Source organism: Ambystoma mexicanum, chromosome 8 (genome assembly GCF_040938575.1).
Source record: "Ambystoma mexicanum isolate Mex_15411 chromosome 8, UKY_AmexF1_1, whole genome shotgun sequence".
In the NCBI taxonomy this organism is placed as follows: Eukaryota; Metazoa; Chordata; class Amphibia; order Caudata; family Ambystomatidae; genus Ambystoma; species Ambystoma mexicanum.
Window position 1 is genome coordinate 674,965,078 of NC_090929.1, and position 23,923 is coordinate 674,989,000.

Sequence of the window (23,923 nt, forward strand, 5' to 3'; positions counted from 1 at the left end):
ATTCCTTTACACATGATTTGGCACAAACAATGAAATAAACCATATATAAAATATAAAATATATTTTTAAGAAAAAACAGGAACACACCAAATACAAGACAAGTCATGACAGAGTCACAAGCTTAACTCATAAAACGTAGATCAACATCCTTTTGTCACATTATAAATGTACTAATAATTTTGCAACAGGCTGAACAATTATGTTCAAACAATGGAGTTGGGCGTCTATGAGAGTTGCTACTAATATGTTCTATTTTCCACAAAAAGTGAGACGTGGTCTAGTAGTGGATAACTTGTCGGCTATCGAACCATGGAAACTGGGTCCTAAATCTGGCCTGCTCATTTAAGCAAGCATTTGACCCTGGACAAATTACCTGTACTTTGCTTCCCTTACCCACTGAAACTGGGAGAGCTTAAATGGAAACTGAAATCAAAGTTTTAAGAGCTAAGTAGAAGACACAAGGGCTGTACAGGTACCGTATTAAGAGCTATATAAAACGGGATGCTATGCACCAAAAAGTGGCCTTTGAAAGACACTTGGCATAAATAAAACATCTGTAGCCACAGGCAGGAAGAGTTTTTTGTAGGTTTATCATGCCTAAGAACTGGCACTTCATATCACTGCATTTCTTTTACAAACTTTCCACATATCTGCTTGTAATTAGATGTGTCTGTCCCCAACATAACAAATATACATCTTCTGCAAATATGTTTATGAAACACCAATCTCCCAAATAACGACAACACAAAACTTTGAATGTGTACTGTTTCTAGGCTTCAGATAGGTAACCAGTGGAGGCTATGCACCACCTAACATCAATGCTCTCTTATCAACTTTCACCCACACCATAGCAGAACGTGTTGACCCACATGACCCCTTGTAACTACGATTAAACATGTTTAAAACCGTGGTTCATAGAAAACGAATCAACAATTAGCACACAGTCCAGTCACTTGAAAAACGCTTGCGTAAAACATAGAGGATTGAAGACCTCCTCACTCACAAGGCCTTATGCACTGGTCTCCCTTCATAGAAGCCTATACTGCATGCTATTCATCAACTATCTCGGCCGCCGTCAACAAGAGTAAATCTCTCTTCATGGCATCCAAACGCTACTTAAATCCACTGGCTTCCTAGTATTCTATGACACCAGAGAAAAATACAAGGCCATTAGAAACGTTTTCAAACATGCGACGACAGGCCAATAACACAAAATTGGTCACCCCCTGCTCACATTCCCACAATGGGCAACACAGACTTGGATCGCCTTCACTCTCCTCACCTTCAATGATTGTGCTGACACTCTTGCATAACTTAAACTAACTGTATACAAAGATGACACCCTTCCTGCTGCCATCGTAAAGTAGATCAGAGGGCCGCCCCACCACCTCCTTAAAAGAACAAGTTACTCTCTTACCTTGTAACGATCTTTCGATGGGATGGTCCGACGACGTATTCCATATCTATGACAGTAATCACCACATCTGTGCTGCTTCGGAAAATCTTTCGGCGTCTGCAACCTGCGTCGATGACGTCGATACACCGTCCTCGAGGACCTCCGTCGAGCCGACATCACCGGATGTTATAAGTAGGACACACGAAGCCCGTAGCCTCAGTTGCAGTTTTTTTACCAGAACGTGTGGCACCGATCAACTGCCAGTATGACCACAGAAAGCCTTGCAGAAACGTAAACTGCAATCGCATAGAAATTCTGTAGCGGGGAAGGCAGGGAGGGAGCGATATGGAATACGTCCTCGGACCATCCTATCAAAAGAACGTTACCAGGTAAGAGGGTAACTTGTTCTTCGAGGGGATTGGGTCCTCTGACGTATTCCATATCTTTGACAGACTCCCAAAGCAGTACCAACGTAAGGAGGTGGGAAAAGAATTTAGAATACACAAATTTAGAGTGTCCAATCAAATTGCAGAGTAAAGGACCGCCATGCCAACGGATAGAATCTAGGGAGTAGTGACATACAAAAGTATGGACCGAAGCCCAAGTGGCTGCATCACAGATGTTACAAATAGGAACACTCCTCTGCAGGGCAGTAGAGGCAGCCATACCCCTAGTTGAATGGGCCCGTAAGCCCACCAGAGGGTCCTTACCCGCTAGGCGGTAACATTCAGAAATTGCCAAGATAATCCATCTGGACAAAGTCTGCTTAGTTACAGCTTGTCCCAAACGCCTTCCAGCGTAACCAATAAAGAGCTGATCGTCCACTCTGACCCGGGACATGCGAGAAATGTAGAAGCTTAAAGCTCTCCTAGGATCCAACCTATGTAGCCTCTCCTCCTCCTTACCAGGATGTGGGGGAGGATAAAACGCCAGAAGAATAACCTTCTGGCCTAAATGAAATTCCGACACCACCTTCAGAAGAAAGGAAGGACGAACTCTAAGGACAACCCTGTCCTTATGAAACACGTGAAGGGTGGCTTAACTGAAAGTGCCTGTAACTCACTCACTCTGCGAGGGGAAGTGACCGCAACTAAAAATACAGTTTTAAGAGTTAACAGTCTCAAAGGGCAAGAATGTAAAGGCTCAAACGGGGCACCCATTAGAAATTTGAGAACCAGGTTCAAATCCCAACCGGGCACCAGGAAAGGTGACGGAGGGAACACATTAATGAGCCCTTTTAGAAACTGAGAAATTAAAGGAATTTTAAAATAAGAACACTCCTCAGACGAGCGCTTAAAAATGGACAGCGCCGCCAGGTAACCTTTAATGTATCCACTTGCAAGCCCCTGTGGGCTAAAGAAAGCAAAAAAGACAGAACCACAGGCATGTCACATGAAAAAGGATCCATATTCTTAACCCTGCACCAGTCGCAGAACTTTCTCCAACGGCAACGGTACAGGGACTTTGTTGCCGGCCGTCTGGCCGAAAGCAACACCTCCATCACGTCTTCATGGAGGTCCTAATCCTTATACCTCAACCTTTCAGAAGCCAAGCGTGAAGGTTGAGGGATCTGACCTCTGGATGGAGAACCTGACCCCCCTCCCGTAAGAGCAGATCGTCTCGGTAGGGAAGACGACATTGAGGGCAGATGGACAAGTCGAAAGGGTCCGGGTAGCACGTCTTCCTGGCCCATGCTGGAGCAATGAGGATCATCCGGGAACCAAACCTCCGTAACCTCCGCAGCACTTGCGGGATGACGGGGACTGGAGGAAACGCATACAGCAGTAGGAATGACCACTCCACCACGAACGCGTCTCCTGAGGCTCCTCTTGGAGGAAATTCCAGCGAGCAGAACCTTTCGCACTTCCGGTTGACACTGGAGGCGAAGAGATCCACTTGAGGGGTCCCCCAAAGGGCAAAGATATCCAGGAGAATCTCCTGAGCCAACTCCCACTCGTGAGAGATTGCGCTCTGCCTGCTCAGAGCGTCCGCCATCTTGTTTTCGTCTCCGGCCAGATGAACTGCCGAGATCGAAATTTCCTGCAGGATTGCCCAGAACCAGAGCTGCATCGCATCCCTGCACAGAGGAAGTGACCCTGCCCCCCACTTTTTGTTGAGGTAGTGCATCAGAATCAGGACATTCTTTCCTCGCACAGTCAGCAGAAAAGCCTTCAGGGCAAGCCTGAAGGCCCTCAGCTCCAACAGATTGATATGGAGTCTGGACTCCGACGGAGACCAACGACCCCTGACTCTCAGCTCGTTGGCATGAGCTCCCCATCCCGTGAGGGAAGCGTCCGTCACGATCGTCACCTCCGTCCAGGGTAGCCAAAACAGAGCCTCCTTCATCAGATTGCTTTCGACGGCCCACCACAGAAGTTCCTGGGCGACCGAGGGCGGCACCTGAACGGGGTCCGACATCCTGCCGAAGGACGGAGACCACTGGAGCTTGAGTGCCCATTGCAAAGATCTCATCCGCAACCTGGCCTATGGCACCAGAAGAATGCAGGATGCCATGAGGCCAAGCAATCTCAAGAGCTCGAACGCAGGGAGACTTTGGGCATGTTGAAACTTGTGCACCCCCTGCTGAATGTGATGAGCCCTCACCTGGGGAGGAAAACACAGCCCTGGGGACGTGTCGAGCACTGCTCCGATGTACTGGAGCCTCTGAGTTGGCGTCAAGTGGGACTTCTTTAAGTTGAGGCAGAAGCCCAGCTTGTGAAGGGAGTGGCAGGTGACGGACAGATGATCCAGGACTTGCTCGGGAGAGTGCGCCCTGATCAGCCAATCGTCCAGGTAGGGGTAGATGTGAATCCCCCCTTTCCTGAGATACGCTGCCACCACCACCATGAGCTTGGTGAAGACCCTCGGGGCGGAGGTCAATCCGAACGGCAGGACCCGAAACTGAAAGTGCGAGTCGCCAACCGCGAACCTCAGGTACTTCTTGTGCTTGGGATGTATCGGCACATGAAAATAAGCGTCCTTGAGGTCTAGAGACACCAACCAGTCCTGAAGTTGAAGGGCCTGGAGGACTTGAGAAAGAGTAACCATCTTGAACTTGTCCTTCCAAAGGAGCTTGTTCAAACCGCGCAAGTCCATGATGGGTCTCAATCCCCCGTCTTTCTTCGAAACGAAATAAAAAAATAAGGGGAATACCATCCCTTGTTCCTCTCCACTACAGGCACCAGTTCTATGGTGCCTTTCTCCAGCAGGGATTGAATTTCCTGCGCAAGGAGCGGATCTGGACTCTTCAAAGAGAGATTCCCTGGTGGATTGTCGTGAGGCCTCTGACAGGAAAGGAAGACAGAAGCCGTGGGTTATGATCTCCAGAACCCACACATCTGAAGTAATGGCACGCCACTCTACAAGATGCTGCGCTAGCCTTCCCCCAACCGGCGAAGCATGGGCCTCATGACTGAGCTGAAGCGGCTGCGGCAGTGCCTGAGTGCCTGAGGGCAAAGAGGCAACTTCTCCTTGGCACCTCGAGTACCTTGTTTTCCACCTCTGGCACTCCTACGGTTGCCCCTTTGATTTGCAGCTCCTCTCGCTCTACTAAAGGATGAGTAATAACGAAAAGAACGTCCCCTCATTGCTGTCCCCTAGGACGAAAAGGCGGAGGTTGACGGACTGCAGCGCCCAACGACTACGCTGCAGCTTTCGAGGTCTGCAACCTCTCAACACTCTCGTCAGCCTTGCTGCCAAAAAGATGTTCACCATCAAAGGGCATGTTGAGGAGCCGGCTTTGCACATCTGGAGCAAAACCCGACTTCCGCAACCACGCAAACCTGCACATTACGGTGCTCGCCGCCATGGACCGGCTGACGCAATCAACCATGTCCAAACCTGACTGAACGGATTCACACATGGCGTCCTTGCCATCCTGCACGATAGCAAAGAAACCATCCCGTTCCTCCCCTTCGGGCATATGATCAGCCGCTAAGGAAATGTAGTTCCACAGAGTGTGTGTGAAACGAGACAAGGCACAAACGGAGTTGGCAGCCTGAAGCGCCATACCCCCAGAAGAAAATACCTTCTTCGCCCAGCCATCAAAACTTTTGTCGTCCCTATCAGGAGGGATGGTAGGATCCAACGCCTGCTTTGCGGGGGCCGTAGCCGCCTGCACCACCAAACTCTCCAGAGTAGGGTGCGTTGTCAAATAGCAGGGGTCGCCACTGGCTGGGTGATATTTCTTTGGCAAGGACTTGCGCACTGCTGGGAGACTCTCCAGAGAAGTCCAAGCCGCAGCCACCCTTCTCTGCAAGGCCATATGGAATGGCAGCACCGGGTCAGTTGGAGGACCTTGGTCCAAGATATCAGCCAGGTCATCCTGCTGAAAATCCCCAGGGGGGGCAGACCAACCCAGGTATTCAGTGACCCTCGACATAAGGCGCCGATATGAAGATTCGGCATGCGTGCCAGGCTCCGGCCTACCAAACTCCACCTCCGGAGAGGTGTCAAGACCACTGGCGTCGTGCAGTGACTGGCGCAGGTCCTAAAGTTGACTGTGACCAGAAACAATGTCATCAGGAACCAATGCAGGAACCTCACCTTCCTCAGACCCCTCATCCACCTCAGAAATATAATCCAGAGGCTGGAAAGAGGGTACAGAAAAAGGCACAAAGACATGTTTAGCCTTAGCCATCGCCTTTCTGGGGGGGTGCCCCCGTGCCACGAGTACCTCCGACAAAGCTGCCTCGAAAGGCGTCGAGGGCTTCGATGGAATGGAAGTCGACATCGAGTGCGGCACCGACAACTTCGACGGCATCGACACAGGCCTCGAGGGCAGAGCCCCGAGCGTGTCTCTCGACAGCCTGGGCGCCGATGACGTCGACGACTTCCTCGGAGGCGGGGCCTCGAGAGTGTCCGTCGACGACCTCGGCGCCGCCAGCATCGATGTCTTCTTCGAAGACTTCACAGAGTCTCGCGGTCTCGATGGCGTTGAGGACCGGGACCTGGAACGGGCATGCCTAGAGCGACCATCCTTGTCCGACCGGGACCTCGAAAGTGCCCGATGGTCGCGACAACTGCTCGAGCCCGAAGGCGGACGAGCGGTGTCTCTAGCGCGGCCTCGACCGGCGTCCTTAGACGGCGCGGCCGGACCAGAGCCCTGCAATTGAAAAATCGCCAACATCTCCTTTTCGGAACGAATCCCATTCCTCAGGAGTGGAATGCTTGTTGGGACAAGCTACCCGCCGACGGGCGGAGTCCTCGGAAGAGGACGGGGAAGGCGACCTGTGACGGCGCTTCCTGGAGTGCCTCGAAGAGGCAGAGGAATGGCGGGACCGACTCCCAGACTGAGAACCCCCAGACTCACGACGACGATACGGAGAGTCGCCCCTCGAATCGTCAGTCGAAAGACCAGTGGAACGCGACTTCCGGGGCTTGGCCACCTTACCGACCGACAGCTTCTTCTTACGCTCCTGCAAGGCCTTCGAAGTGAGCGATTAGCAGTCGACACAGTCGTCCGTATCATGGTCCTCCCCGAGGCACCAGAGGCAAGCGGCGTGCGTATCCATCAGGGACATCTTGGAACCGCATACCCGACACCTCTTAAACCCGGACCGCGGGGTGGAAGAAGCCGAAGACATCATATTTGATAGCAATGAAGCAACAGGTTCGAAGAACCGAAAGAACAGGATTCAGTAGAATCGAGGCGTGCCGAGATCTCCGAAGCGAACACGTTCATGGAAAAAACGGAACTGAGGCTACGGCCGTCGTGCGTCCTGCTTATAACATCCAATGACGGCGTATCGACGTCATCGACGCAAGACACAGAAAGATTTTCCGAAGCAGCACAGCTGTGGTGATTACTGTCATAGATATGGAATACGTCAGAGGACCCAATCCCCTCGAATAGTAAATTCTACACTCACACAAGGCATCTTCCAAAGCACCCTAAAATAGGACTTATCCGTCTTCTCTTTCAAAATCCCACCTTGGACCCAGGGGATCTGGCAACCTTCTGGTCAATCACTAGCCTCCCATTCGTGGAAAAATCATTGAGAAGGCAGTAGCTGACCAAATCCATCAGTGAATTAACCCACACAGCTGACTCTGTGATGACCAATCTGGTTTCTGGACACTCTGGACACACTTCAAATCATGGACATAGGCTACCCGTGCTTTAGGTTACCCCTCGACATCTATGCTGTGTTCTACACAGTCGACCACCTCACACTGACCAGGTTCCTCACAATCAGAATTGGTTTCTTGGGCAAAGTTCTCAACTGGTTTGCATCTTACCTCTTGGACTGACGCCTAGCTGTCCAGATAGGCACCTTCAAGCCATCTGCAGAGTCCCACAAGGCTCAAGACTCTACCAGGTTTACTTTACCCTTTAAATTGAGCAGTTGGGATTACTTCTCAATGACCCCTTCACCAATATGTGGATGATACCAAATTAAACAGTAAATAGTCATTGCTACCCAAGGCATCTCACCTCCATCCAGCCTCAAGGAGAAGAACATACCTGAACCTTAATCACACACAGACGTAATTCATCCTACTCAGTCACTCATCTAAGCAGGATACTTACTATTCAAAGGTGGCCGAATAGCAAACCCCCTGTCACTTTCACACCTCACTTGCCCTTGAACTCCAAATCACTGCGATTCACTGTAAACAGCTCTCTCTTCATCTGACAACATAAGGATACTGACACAGTAAATCTGGTCTACAACAAAATACAGATATGGATGGCGCAAAATTCTCTTCCTCTTAACGACTCAAAAACAGAGCTTCTCATCATGGCTTGTGGTCCTCGGTTGAAAAGGCTTCATACCCAATGCGCTCAGTTTGAAATTGCAGGTACACCTATTGCTGTCAGTAAATCAGTGAAAACACTGGGGGTGTTTCTTGATGTTGAGTTATCAATGAAAAAACAAGTTTCACAGCTGCTACGTTCCTCCTGTGGTCGTGTAATTAAGCTGCTTCACCAGTTCAGACCATATATATATCTCTCTTATAAATAGAGTGCCTTTTTCTTCATCACTTGTGAACTCACGGTTAGACTACTGCAATAGTCTACTCGTATTTACCTCACAAGGAAACATCCAAGGTCTGCAGACCACTCAAAATGGAGCTGTGAGATCTGTCTTTGGACTATCTAAGATTGACCATGTCACAGCTTCCAGAAAGGAACTGCACTGGCTTCCAGTGAAGCAAAGAATAAGGCACAAGATATTGTCTCTTGTTTTTAAGTATCAGAATAAGTGTGCTCCTCTTTACCTATCTAGAAGATTGTCGCTGAAACCATTCCGCCGAATGTTGCGCTCATCTGACAATCCCCAGCTGAATCAACCTCATTGTAATCTAAAAAGATTCGGTGTATCCAGCTTTGACTTTCATGCTTCACGTGAATGGAATGCCTTACCTTCTACTATCAATCCGGCCTTATAGATTATGCAGCAAGACTTGAAGGTGATTTGTGCGTGCCCGTGGGGGCCAATGAAAGTCCATGAGGGCTGGGGTGATGTGGTTGTGTCTGCGAAGACCATTGACTAGGAGTGCAGCCGTGTGTAGGACACTTCCTGGGGCAAAAAGGAGGATGACGGAGAAGGGCATTGCGCCATCCAGGTGGGATAGAACCAGTGCTTGAACGGTGGATGGAAAGCTGTGTGGAGGGAGGAAGGGCTTGACTTTTCGCAAGGGAGAGCTGATACCAATCTGTCTGAGTTTTCTTAGCTGGGTGTGTCTTGAAGGAGAGGCGGTTGCCGGTGTGGAACCCAAGGGACTTGGCGCAGGAGGTGAGCTCGGGTGGGAAGCCCTCAGGGTTCTTGGTTGATAGCAATTCTGTAAGTCTGGGTGTTCAGTGTTATTGGTGAAGAGTAGGAATTCAGTCTTCGAATATATAAATCCCAAAATACAATATCAATATACATTTGCAGAAAATGTACTAGTCTCTGATTGTGTTATAAGCTGTTAGTCACTCCTGTATATTTCACAAGAATTCTAAGCGCCTGCACAGAGCTTGTCGAAATCAAACCCAATCTTCAGGGCTGGCTGAAAAATGTGCTGCTTGCTTTAAAGGCAGACCTCTTGAGGGAAGGGAGCTAAGAAAAGGTTTATATGTATCTCTGTTAGTAAAGTCAGTTACAGGTAGTAGATAGCACCAATCACGGCAGCCAGACAGTAATTGCATGCGTTCTTTCTAGGAAGAGTGCCTTCTGCGGCGTGTCCTCTAATGTGAATGACATGAGCTAGCACTGCCTTGGGAAGGTCACACACATCAGCAAAGGAAGTCAGATGACAAGTTACATGCCTCCATCCTACAGACCGCCATTCATTCAACTCCCTGCCAGGAATTGGACCTATACTTGTTCTCTATGTAAGGGAAGTTTGCAGTGCTGCTGCTTCTGCTGTAATAAGAGAGAGAGCGAGAGAGAGAGAGAGGGGTGGGTGTGTGGGGTGTGTGTGTGTGTATGTGTGTGTGAGATTTAAGGAGCACTTGGACTGATACAAATGTGTACTGCTGCTGGCCATCAGTGTGGGGGAGTTTGTATTGCTGTTGCTTGTGATTCCTCTACTGTGAGTGAAGGAGGCTTAAGCTGCTGTTACTCGCGTGATATTTATTTTCTTTGAGGGCAGCTTGTATTGCTGCGATCTGCCTTGTACCTAGTGGAGGTGGAGCGTCCACTACTGTTTTTCTGGATTTCAGGAGGGACGCCTGCATCACCGTTGCCAGTGTTGTACTTGAACAGTGTGTCTCTCCAAGATCACTGCCCTGTGTTTCCATGATTTTCAAACCTTTTGTTTCATGTCAGTAGCTTTCACACTTTTCAAATTCTTTCAATCTACTGGCTTTAGGTTCTCGATAGATTGGTTTTGGATGGCAATTTCAATATATTTATTTTGGGGAAGATAGGTAGACTGTGAGTTTATGAGGGCGTGTGGATCCTTTGTGTTTGTTGGCATGCCCTCCAGCCCCTCAGTAAGTATTCATGAAAAGCTGATTTTGTTGGGGCGACCGCATGCTTGTCAGAAAAAAACACCAAAAAGTTGTGAAAGGTGCACTGCCTTCCGTAGTAGCACACGTATCAGGTAAAAGTGGAAGTCAAAATCCAGGCCCTTATGAACCCTGGATTTTTTTATTGAAATAGTCATATGTTGCAGTAATTGACTAGTAAAAGTATAGCAACTATTCGGAAAAGTTCTGCAACGGTACCATTTACGGGATAGAAAACATTCTGAGAAGTGGGGGCATTATCAAATTTAAAATATGGTAGTAGTGCTAAGAGATTCCTAAACTGACCCATTTAAAGTATGGTGATGTTAAAAAATAACTTATCCCTCCTTTTGTAAAAAGGGCAATTTTACTGAGAAGAACTGGTGCCGTCCTATAAAACTTACTACAGTTTGCTTGAGGTTTTTTCATACTATGCCAATAGAAGTAAAGCATTTCTGGAGATAACTGTGATACTGCGTCATTAAAAGCATATCAGTCCTGATGAGAGTACTGCCCTGATAATTAGTCCGGGTACTGTTCCTGTAGTCTGCTGTTAGGGTCAATATTTGCAAACCCGTCTGAAATGTTCTCTGGCTGTTCCTATACAAGCAGCACAAACCAGCTGAACGGTTCTGTTACTGTCCCATTAAACGACTCCAGAAAATCAGAATCCACCTTTCAAAACATGACGAAAGTTACAGAATAAATGAACGTGAAGAGACTAAACTTCAACCCGCCAAAACCAAGATTCTCTCATTCAACCTTATCCCACATGCCTGGACCCCACAAATACGGCATCGGTCCCTATGTCCATGCCCCACCTTCATTAGAAAAGTCTATAGCATTGGCATTATTGTTTCAGAACTCATATTTGATGATCAAATCAGCTCAGTAGTTAAAAACAGCTTATTTTCTACAAACACACGTCATTAACAGCTTCGGAACCAATCACGGAATAGCCATTGCAAATACACGAATAGCCCCCCATCTTAAATAATGCAACATAATCTATCTCTGTCTTCCGAAAACATAAATCCACATACCGCAGCTAGTCCAAAATGCAGCGGCACTCCTCATTTTGGGATTAGGGAAGCAGGATCACATCTCTGCAGCAATCAGAATGCCCCAATGGCTTCCCATACAACAGCGAACCAAATTCAAAGTAGTATGCATTGCCCATCATGCCTATCATGGCATCGGCCCCTCGATCATCCTTGCAAAGTTCTAAAAAACACACACCAAGCAGATCACTACTATCAGCTAACACAAGATTGCTGGTTCCACCCAAAGTCTACCTCAGTAAGAAAGGTGCTCTAACCTTCTGAGTTCAGGATAGTAATGTCTGGACTCCCTCCACACCCATACCTATGACGTAAATGACCACTTTACTTTCAGGAAGGCATTGAAAATCTGGCTGTTCCCATCCACAGAATAATCCTCGACCCATCGTTTGCAATCTCCTGGTGTCCCATTCACAGTCAAACCTTTTAAGCGCCAAGATATCCTAGGTAAAATATTGGACCTATCATGGGTTCCATGCTAGCTAGGTTTAGAGCCCAAGCTACTTCTAACTGGTGAGGCCCAACAAGGCTGATACATATCTGGGCATGGTTATGGTCTCATGCAGAAGGGACGTGACCAAGCAGTTTGGGCTGGACTGCCCGTTTTGGGGTGGGACCAAGCCTGATTTGGATATGGTCTTTCCCCTTTTTGTAATGGCTTGGCAGGTGAAGAACGACGGTCTGGCGGGTTGCCCAGAGCAATGCCAGAGGTTAAGATTAATTCGAAACCTTCCAGCCAGTACCGCTTTTGTTTTGCTGTAGTCATCCTGAGTGGGACAGGTATGCCCAGACGTGGTTAATTTATCCAAGCTGACACTTTACTCTCGAGAGATACAAACCTTGGAGAAAGGGCTTAAGTTTGTACCCACGTATAGTACCAATAAGTTCCAGACGGAGATTGAACTGTTCAAGCTGGTTCAGAAGCTTAAATTGAAAGCATTTTTCGCTGAAAGTGCACCGTCAGCTACAGCAAAGGAGTCAGAGTACATTGAGTTTAAACCGAGCAGTACTTTTTGTCCACCGATACAAGTACCGGCAATAGACATTTTTCAGAAAATGGTACTGAGTGACCTCAAGAAGATGCAGTTCCGAGCACCAAAAAGAACCAACCTTAACAGAGGTGAACTATCACAGATATGTGCATTGTTTAGCGATGACACTATAGTTATCCGTCCGGCTGATAAGGGCGGAGCAATGGTGATCCAAGACGCATCACAGTATCACTCAGAATGCCTACGACAACTTTCAGATACCAACACCTATAAACTGCTACCACAAGATCCTACTCCAAAGATCAAGAAGAAACTAGCAGAGATTCTAGACAGAGCTGTAGAAGATGAATGGATCAGTACTAAAACAAGGGCATATCTATAAACCGCATTTCCAGTAATGCCTCATCTGTATACCTTGCCTAAGATTCACAAAAGCTTGATTAATCCACCTGGAAGGCCCATAGTAGCGGCCACCAAGAGCTTGTTACAACCGCTTGGAACATATATAGACTTCTTCTTGCAGCCAATCATTCAAGCCACAAGTACATATGTGAAAGATACAACGCATTTTCTCCAAATATTAGACACCATTTCTTTGGCCTCTGAAGACATCCTATTTACGATTGACGTGGTCAGCCTCTATACGAGCATTCCGCATGATTTGGGACAACAAGCAGTAGAATCCCTGTTGCTTAGTACAACAGAAATTGGAGCCAACAAAGAATTTCTTATTATTTTGCTTGACTTTATCTCCAAGAACTCTTGCTTAAGTATGATGGAAAGTTCTACAATCAAATATCGGGGACAGCGATGGGAGCAACTATGGCACCAGTTACGCCAATAGCTTTATGCATCAATTTGAAACCACACATGTGTTGTCTAATCCAAGATGGCAACACCAGTTGAAGACATGGGTCAGATTCATAGATGATATTTTTGGCATATGGTCAGGCAGTAGACAAGATCTTCAAGATTTTTTGACATTCCTCAATGGGATCGACCAACTTATCCAATTTACTATTGAGATAGGTAATCCTAATGTACATTATCTTGACGAACAAACAGTCATCCAAGCCAATAGGATTACCACTACACTGTACACAAAGCCTACAGACCGGAACAGCCTGCTTCATCGGCTCAGTTTTCATTCGCCCAAAACTCTCCAGAATCTGCCTTATGGTCAAATGTTAAGGGTTAAAAGGATTGTAAGTGACCCAGAGGATTGTCACTTACAATTGCAGAAACTACAAGAGAAACTACAAGAAAGAGGATATCCAGAGACGGATTTAGCTACTGCTCGTGATAAGACTAATGCGCAAGAAGGCCAGCAACTGTTAGTGAAGAAACCTGCGAAAGACAGTCCAGAATTGGTCTTCGTCACCAAATATTCAATACAAAGCAAGCAAATTAAGGCCATAATACACAATAGATGGAATGTTCTCACAAGCGACGAACGAACTGCTGACCTGTTTCCTACTCCACCGATATTTGCGTATCAAAAGAGTAGTAATCTGCAGAATTTACTAGTGCAAACGAAAGAGAAAACACCGGACAAGAGACCGGATAAATTCCCTGGGACGCATCCCTGCATGAGCTGTGGGAACTGTAACAGCATCATCAAAGGTAGTACAGTCACGCATCCAAGAACTGGCAAAAAATTTGCACTAAGACAACATGCCACATGCCTTTCAGAGAATGTTATTTAAGCCATAAAGTGTCTCTGTGGTAAGTATTACGTGGGAGAAACCTCACGTAAAATTAGGATCAGGATAAATTAGCAGAAATCTAACATTAGGAATAACAACAGGATGTCAGCTGTGGCGAGACATTTCAATGACAATGGGCACACAGTGAGCCAATTGAGATTTCTGGTACTAGAAGTTATGCCTCCCAAAGGACTATCTCGAGACATTAAACAGTGGCGAGCACAGAAAGAGGCTTTTTGGATCAACAAACTCGACTCGCTGTCACCGAATGGGATGAACGAGGAGCTGGACCTCAGTTGTTTCCTTTGATGTTTGAGTAACTGTATTATGATTGATTTTGGGGTTGATAATGTGCAGTGTGTCAGAATGCATTATGACATTGAGCCAATGTTAGGCTTACTTTGGGTATGCCAGCAGGGGTATGGTCAGGAATGTACTCACCTTTAGGATAAACAACATGGCCTATATGACCAATAAGGGACTATACACACTCCCTGGATCCATCCAGGCTACCAACATTATACTTTCGGAGGATTTTGTCTAAAAGTTCTTTTCTTTCTTCTTTCTTACATTCTCAGTGATTTTTCACCTAATAGCAATCTTAGGTAACGCACCCAGGGCATTCGCAGTCTTGATCTGTCCTTCATTCTCTTTTTACTCCCCTTAATTTCCAACTAAGGATATCTACGAAACAGCACTGGGGAACATACTGTTTAACCTACTCTTGCTTGTGCCAGTGCCCGCTGTGGCGAAAGATTTCTAGATAATGTAAGCGCATTTCTATTGATTGGAACTGTGTTGTTTTTTGTTTTTTCTTTTCTTTATCCTGCTTGGTTTGACATTATCTTGTTTGGTTTCGTATTTTTTATAATTAATTTTTTATATTTTTTCATGATTTTCAATCATGTAAGAATAATTCTTTAAAGTATGCTCTACACTCCTAAGAATGTTCATATTTTCCAACGTGAACAAAAGTATCCTAACAGTGAGCCCACATTGAGCGTATGCTTAACAAAACATTCTATGCTCGTGATATACACCAGCAACCTTTCCAACATGGCCGCCGGCGTTTCTTAGTACTCGCGGCTCCATGCGTTGCCTTGGCAACCTTAAACCAACACAACAAATAGCACCATGGCTACAACAAACGCGTCCTAGTGGCGTCTTCAGTTGGTTCGCCTCCGCTGTACCGACTGGTAAGCTGCATCTTGCAAATAAGACGGAGCGCAGCAGTACTCGTAGGCATTTGAGCCTTTCTAATAGAATGATTAATTAACACGCCGCGGATCGCGCTGCATGTCTCTTTTGAGCCTTTCAAATAGTGTAATGTATTGAAACGCCGCGTTCCGCCCTGCATGTCTCCTTCATGAGCTGCGGTGCGCGTAGGCATCTGAGCTTTTCTAATAGAATGATGATTTGTCACGCTACTGACCACGCTGCATGTCTCTTTCAGACAAGAGTCTGCACGCATGTTGAAACGCCTACACACGTATTGAAACGCCTGTCAAGAATCTTCACTTTGGAGAGTTGGTTTAAGATTCAAGTCCATACTGTATTTATGGCAAGGTTAGTGTAGTAATATTTACGTGATTACTAGATGTCAATAAGGAGAAATGATATTAGACATTCTGGTGGTCATTTTTTCTACCTTTTTCTTTCTTTCCTTCTTTGCGGTGATTCCACGCTCTATCATCACGCACATATAATGGGATTTCACGTATATGTATTTTTTATTTTTACTTTTTTAACACTGATATTCGTTGGGATTTTTCTGGCTCATAACATATATGTACTCTCTATTGTTTATAACTTTTCTCCTGATATGTGTTTTTTGTGATTGAACCTGTGCATCTATACTGCCATTTTGGGCATGATGTATCCATACCCGGCATACTTGAAAAACTCCAAAAAATCACGATCACGACGATGTATACGTTGATGGCTTTGTTATGATTCATGTGGACTTGCTTCATGATTGTTGTATGTTTAATCAACCAATTTTGCTGACCTGTTGTGGGTTATCCTACAGATTCGTTTGTTCACTTTTAAAGCACTCGAATCTAATTACATTTTGAAAGAGCTGGCCCTGACGAAGGAACACTGTTCCGAAATGCATTGGCCAATTGTTTGAGCTCGCCCAGCACATCTGCTTTTTCTAAGATGTACAACTACTGAAATTAATGAAAAAAAATAAGAATTAAGAATTAAACTATTATTTTTTGCAATAAACTAACAGAAGTTTGTTACTTTTTGCTTGAACTGCATTGAATTGAGACACCACGAGTGGTGTTTAGGAGTGCAGCCCGCACCGCTGGCTTAACAGCCTTGGTCCTCATCCCCTGTTTTCGTTGTGTGCCATTCCACGGAGGCACCTTTCCAGCGGGTTTGCACCCTTCTTGAATTTTAAATGAATATTGATTTAACTACAAGGATTATCTAACAAAGGAAGGTTGTGAGCGTTCACTATACGCAGACGTGGGTCTGGTGTCTGCTGGGCCTAGAGACCCAAGCTACTCCTCACTGATGAGGCCCAACGAGGCTGATACATGTCTGGGGATGCTTGTGGTCTCGTGCAGAAGGGATGTGACCAAGCATTTTGGGCTGGCCTGCCCCTTTTGGCGGTTGAACCAAACCTGATTTGCATATGGTCTTCCTCCTTTTGTAATGGCTTTGCAGGTGAAGAATGATGGTCTGGGGGGTTGCCCAGAGTAATGCCAGAGGTTAAGATTAATTTGAAACCTTCCAGCCAGCCCTCACCTCTAATGTTTTGCTGTAGCCCTGATGGTCGTAGGCACTTAAGTTTGGCTCAGTGGTTGACATAAAGACCTAAGAATCTGTGTCTCTTGCTACAGAACATCAGGTTAAAAGTGATATAAACAAAAGTGGCTGTGGGGGGACATGTCCCAGACTCTAATGTTGGAATAAATAAAATGTCAATGGCTGGTCATACTGAACAAGTAAATAAAATAAAGATGGTTACGTTTGAAAAGTATATTTATTCTAGAGAAATGTGCACATTATAAATCTATCTTGTTAAAAAGATCAATAGTCCATTATATCTATGCAGTCATTCTGTGATCATATGTGTTTCATGTTCAAGTATATTACCACACAGTATATGGCTGTTGTGAGAAGAAAACGTTGCTTGAAAATATTATAATAAGATAGAGACACAGCACAGGCTGCAGTTGCAGGGGAGTTCATTTGTCACATAGAGGGTACAGCTAACTAGATTAGAAGATTGCTAGCTGCCTTGGCTTCAAACTCTAGAGCACCATGAGTGTGGCAGACGGCACAAGGTTCGAATACAACACTGCTCCCTTTCATCAAGAAAACATGACTTCCTACAACACAAAACATCACTTCCTACCCAATATCAACTTCTACAATACTGAGGAAAGATCAACTCCCACCCACTGCTCAGGGATAATGCATGGGAATGAAATACCCATGGTGATGACAAAGGTGACAGAAAGAGGAGGTGTGTATGATGATTACCTGAACCGTATGGGAATTCTGGAGGGACACCCCCAAGCCCTCAGCCTGTCTGTTACTGACCCACTTGTGGGGTCCTCCGGGGTGAGTGAAATGAGAGAGGCGAGAGGTGGAGTTCAGCGCTACCAGCCCATACATGTGAATCTGCTGTCCACAGGCACCTGATGTGGTGCGGCAACCTCTGAAGAAATGGAACAACATGCACCCTGCTGGAAGGACTGGGACCCAGCATACTCGACCCCTGAACAGTGGCCACCTTTTGACTTTCGAAACGCAGATGTTGCCAGTTTTGAGGACATGACTGGTGGTGAAGAGAACGCTGAGCTTAGGTGTATCTATGAGGACATGAATGGGTAACCTAACCCTAACAAGGTCTCCCACCCTGAAGTTGTAACACGTGTGGGGTGGGCTCTAAGGAACGCAGTTTGCATATCCTGCTGACTGGAAATTAGGCTAGCTTGTATACTCTGTACATCTAGGGATGTGGCCATTTCAGAGTTGAATCTATTCATGAGCCACCACAGTTTGGATGCTGAATGAGCAGAACCTCACATGGGGGGCACTCAAGGATTAGAGAGCTGGTTCGTCCTGTATAGAGTAACCTCTGTCTAACCACCTCTTTAACCGGATCTATGTCATGACTGCACCCAAAATGACTGCGACCCGCCTAAAATGTCGACCCCATATATATGCAGTGGAGACCCTCCGCAGATCCCCTACATGCATTAAATACTATACCCATCCCCCCACATATATATATGGGGTGTAGACATTTTTTTTTGTAAAGGTCAGATTTTGGGGGTTGCAGTAATTGTGGTCGCAGTAAATCTATGATCCCCTTGAACCTGTCCCGTTTAAACTCTATTGAAAAGTTCCACCGACCTATTGCCCTAGCGATGCAGCAACAAATGTGGTGCGATGGGAAATGCCCTGGCCTTGAGAAATGTCACCATCTCATCAGATGTGAGTTGAACACCATTATCAGAAATTATGGCTTCTCGCCCGAAAAGTTTGCCCAAAAATTCTATGACTGCAGAGGTGGTGATGATGCTGACAAACCTGAGCTCAGGACCCTTGTGAAAATGATCAATGAGAAGGATGAAAACCTTTGATCAGGAGGAAAACTTCTGTAGGTACCAACCAAATTCATCCAGTACTGTAACTGGGTAGGTATTGCCTGTATAGTAGTGAGTGTTTTGTCTACGGAGGCACAGAAGCAACAACGTAGGACAAAACGTGCAATATCAGAATCAATATTAGGCCACCAACAGGTCTACGGGTACCCATTTTAGGGATTTTTAAGTCCCTTTGAGTCGTGAGCAGGAGTTTCATTGTGAGCCGCTGAAGGTACCACTTGATCGGCTTTGAGCAAGATGTCACTGCAGAACGAAAATGCCCTGCCTCAAACTGCGGGAGGGAGGGCAACAACCAGGTTTTTTGTGGATGGGTACCCAGTGTGAACAAAGTTCACCACACTCTTCAATTCAATGTCTGCCCTTTGCCTGCTGCCATTTCTCTTTAGATATGTACTTCTGGGTAATTTCCTCCTCATCATCTATGGCAGCAATGGCATCAACAAAGACACCTAGTGTCATTTGCACCTGTGAGAGGAAGGAGGGACAAACTATCACTGGTGAAATAGCCCCACCCAGGTCTGTATTCCAACTCGTAGTTGTATTCCTGGAGTAGGTCCGAAAATCTTGCTAGCGTGGGAAAGACTCGGCTGGTGCATGCAGGTAAGGATATGGAGAAGGGGTCTGTGGTTGGTATGGAGAATGAATGGCACCACTCACAGGTATTGGCAAAAGTGCTGCACAGCCCAAACACAGGCCATTGCCTATCTCCCAGAAACAGAGTGGTTCTTTCCTGGAGGATGAAGGGCTCAAGGGCATGAAAGCCATTATGCTCTCTCTTGTGGCATGAACCTGAGCAAGAATTGCCCCAGGCCCTTGTTGCTGGTGTTGACGGTGAAGATGGTGCATACCTCTGGGGAGAAGTGGTGCTTGCTTGGATGAGAGCTCCACTGATTCTCACCTTCTCCTTGACATTCAGCGATGGTTGCCTAGGGCTATTTTTACAGGTGGGCCATGCAAACAGAATTGTTATACTGGCCGCTCTTCTCCTTTGTGATGGCGAGCTCCAAGCCCTGGACTGATCAACCCCTTTTGTGAGTTTGATGGCTTCTTCACGGGTAAATATTTAAAGTCGCAAGCTACTAGCCAGGAATAAAACTCACTCGCCCCCCGACATGCACAAAGCACAAAATGTCTTACTCGCCAGAAGTCAATTGTCACTAGCCGTTGGCTAGTGGTGAGTACAAATGTTGAGGACTGGCTTCAGGACGCACCTATACACAGGTGTTTCAAGCCTTGAAACTCTTGTCTATAGACGCGTTATAAATGCCATATTATATCATATCATATCAGGAAGTGTGGAGTCCAGAGCAAGCCAGAGGCAGCCAGGAACGCTTTCATTGCTAATGTGAACCATCAGTTGATCATGAATAACTTTGTCTTGAAAAGCTTCAAGTTTGCATGTGGCTGCAATGGTGCGCTGCATTGCACAATTTAGAAGAGCATGAGTGGCCCACCGGCATAAGGTGATATACAACGGATATGCATGTTTTACTTTTTCTGTAGGTGTGTGCCGTTTTCTCCCTCAGAAGAATATGTTCCCTCTGTATCAAGAGTTGTGTCATGAAACGTTGAAGGCCGCTGGATTGAGAGCTTGGAAAGCAACATTTGGAGGGAGAATCTGAGGTTAATGAAGAGCAAGGAAAAGTGCAATAGCTTTTCCTCCTGAGGAGAGTGCTTGTTCTAGGGAAAGTAGCTTTCTGGCTTCAGGAGGCATCTATGTCCATTGTGTGGTGTCCTGATCCAATGCATGCTGCAGATTTAGAGGCAACACGTCTGAAAGGAATGTGGGACAAACCTTAAGTTGGGCAGCTCGGCCCAGTGCTTCAAGGATTCCTAGATCTGCTTGTGCCAGCGGTACCAGGGTGCAATGCCATCCTCTGGTCCTCCACAGTGACCAGAGGCACAGGATTCAACTTATAGCTAATTGAAGATGGTGGAAGGGTATCAATATTGAGTAGCACCGGCCAAGGCAACATGTGCAAGCCCCTGCGTCCGACATGAACACTGAAGCTCAGTGGATTCCACATATAGCTAGTCCCAACAACTCACCAGGCAGGTTAGAGGGGCAGTCCATCCGCTGACAGACAGAAAAGAAAAACCAATTAACTGGTTAGCCGGACAATATTAATGGGCGCTGCAATGTTTTTGCAGTCTACATCTGCCAGGTAAGACCAATTATTACTCTGCCTAATCTCCCTAATCTTTTGGTATGGTTTAATGACCTAAAGAACAGCCCTCGCTCTAAATTTCAGCCCGGGAGTTGGCGTCGCATATGTCACCGGTAGCATTACTGTGTTGATGGGGATTTGGAGCATGCTGATCCTCTTTTACGCTTCTGGACAAATTCAGGGGAGTAGAGATTGGTCACTTTGTGGCCAATCTCCTCCATATCCCGGTTAGCACCAGTTTACCTTCCCTGTATTTTCCTTATTGCCCAGAGTCGTCAGGCTACAAAAGCTTGTTTGAATAGTTCTGTTTTAAGTGCTTTGTGAAATTCAAGATATGTTCATAAGTAGGGTGCTACAGGTGTGTGGTTGCTGGGTTGATAGCCTCTTTATCCCTTTATCTCTTTTTGATAGTCTCATACTGAACAATGTAATGTGATGTAATGGTATGTAATTGGTCTTGTATAGTGATGTCTGACAGTATTGGTGGCCTTGCAGTGCGTGGCTCTGTAAGAAAAAACGAGGTGGTGTTCATTAGTAGGGCAGTGGGAAAGGCAGATACGAAACCTGTGGTGTTACTGGGTGCAGCTCGGAAGTACTTGGTTCCTGAGTGCCAATCTGTTTTCTATGGGTTTGGTAGAGACGATTGGGAGTATGTTATCCATAGGAAAGAGCATAAGATCCATTAGATTGCGGTTCTTTGGGTCTGGTTTGTTGCTGATGTGGGAGAGTGTGACAGGACTAAAGAGTAGTGGTTAGTCGCGGCTCGGTTAATGTTGATGTGCTGGCGGCCGGGGGTTGGGGAGTATAAGGTGGTAGGAGATCTTACCGGGGAGACGGTTAGTCAGGGGAATGGGGGTGCAGGTCACACAATGCAAAACCACCTACAAACCTGCACTCATACCACTGGCCTGGTAGATGAGGAGGAAGGGGCAGTCTGTAAACTCCATCCAATTTCCATAAACTACAGCAAAAAGGTTAATAGAGCCAAGAACCTTTGGTTAGAGTAAGGGCTATGGGATGCAGAAAAGGTTCTACTTGAAATTTGAGGCTGCTGTCAGTCACACATTTTGCATTGCTTCGCATGCTGGTTGGCAGTCGGAGATGTGCCTCAAAGCTCCCTCTATCATGCTCGGATTCTGTGCTCGGTGGCCTGCTGGGAATTCTGCCCATTTTGGGCAAGACAAGAAGGCATTTGCTAGGTGCCTGTCAGGTATTGCGCTGGCCAGGGGCCAGAGGCCATGCTCATTTTGCCCCTCCCGCCAGAGGTCTATCCTACTCTTCTCACACAGTCCAAAATGAAATTCCCCCTTCCATTTTTATATTGTTAATCTGATTAATCTATTTTACGTATTGTATGCATTTGAAGCACATTAATTTCAGCCCATATGAATTTTATATTGCTAATTTCATGAATGTATTTTTTGTATTGACTTGAAGATTTTAAATCGAATAAAAACATGTACTAACAAAGCAAAGGTATGAAAATGGAAAACAGGCAAATCTATTGTCTTTGTCAATGCTTCTCAGACACCCTATTCATTTTCAGCTGTAGACTTATAATAAAAAATGACAGAACAGACATGTCATGATCGGAGCAGTCTCCCTTTGTTGCAGCATTGCTCTTCCGTTATCTGCCACCATGTCAGTGTATCTTTGGATGCTTCTGAGTTTTGCTAAACTCTGCCCTGATTCACAGCCTTGGTTGGCGCCATGATTACAAATCCTTGTCTAATAAATTCAAAATTTCACACTACAGTTTCTATTAAGAGACCCAATACAGAAAAGGCATCCTGACGCATATAGAGAACATACTATTAAATGTATACTTCCCGAGTTTGCTTTTTCCACAGCAAAATGTTTTTCGCTTTCTAGGAATGGCCTGCTGAGAAGTGGCTTACCTTTGCGTTAAGCCTCATGTTTTTGCTGCTGTAAGAAGCGGAGACTAGAGCCCGCTGCCTCAATAGTTTGTGACAGATGGCCTTACGTTGAAGGACAATTTGGAATGAAATGGAGACTCTTTCCTTGCATAATGGTTAGGTCTCATTTGAATTACCTTCTCTTCTCCTGCCATTTCCTGCTTTCTGGGAACTCTCATCCTTTAAACTAAAAATACACAATAACCTGCCTCAGTGCCCAGCAGACAAATGTGTCCCTTCCAGACAGGAGCCATAAGGCACGTACACATTCTCTGTGGGTACGCCTTTAATGACTTAGAGCTGACACTGCAATGAAACTCAGTTGCTTCAAAACAAATCGTGCGGCAGGTCGCCGTCATTCAAGTGCCAACCAGTCCCTGCGCACAGGACCCCCTCGTTTCCTGTGGAGGCCACACCACAGCCAGAGCCTCTCTCTCCCCCACCCACAGGTGACAGCCGTCACACATCTATAAACAACGCCAGTCCTTCTGCCGGGGACATCGGGGGTAAGAAACAATACGCAGAGGGACTAACAAGGGGGAACGGGGGGAGGAGGGGCACGGCGCTGCACTGCATTGCCGATTTCTCAATTCACCTTTCTTTAAAAATTAAAAATCAATAAAATCACAGCCAAAAGAAACACATGGGCGTAATTAACAACACGTTGGACATTACAGATGATCACTCATTGAAAATGATTTCCCAGGCTTAATGAAGGAATAATACCGCATGATGGTAAAACACAAAAGCATTCCCTATAATCTCGAAAGAGGTGCATTAAGTTTTACGAACGCCCCCTTCGCCTACGTCGACGCCCCAATCGCTTCAAAGTGGTCGGGGTACACCGGCGCTTCTGTAAAAAAAAAATACCTTGTGCGGAATTATTACACTGCTTCTTTGTATTTGCTTTTTCATGGCTTTCCTGAGGTGGTGACAGGGACAATGTGTGAGACGTGACATCACAGCTCCATGCGCCGTAGACGGGCTCATTGAGCAGCAGCCCCGTGTTTCCATCTTGGCGTACATACATACATACATACATACACACACACACACACACACACACACACACACACACACACACACACACACACACACACACACACACACAC

General features: G+C 46.2%; 1 protein-coding gene across 5 annotated transcripts in view; it reads right to left on the reverse strand.

Annotated features, from left to right (window-relative positions):
• PSD (pleckstrin and Sec7 domain containing) overlaps positions 1-23,923 on the reverse strand; it is a 1,402,592-nt gene that overhangs the window by 1,213,328 nt on the left and 165,341 nt on the right. The gene's annotated exons all lie outside the window — the stretch shown is intronic.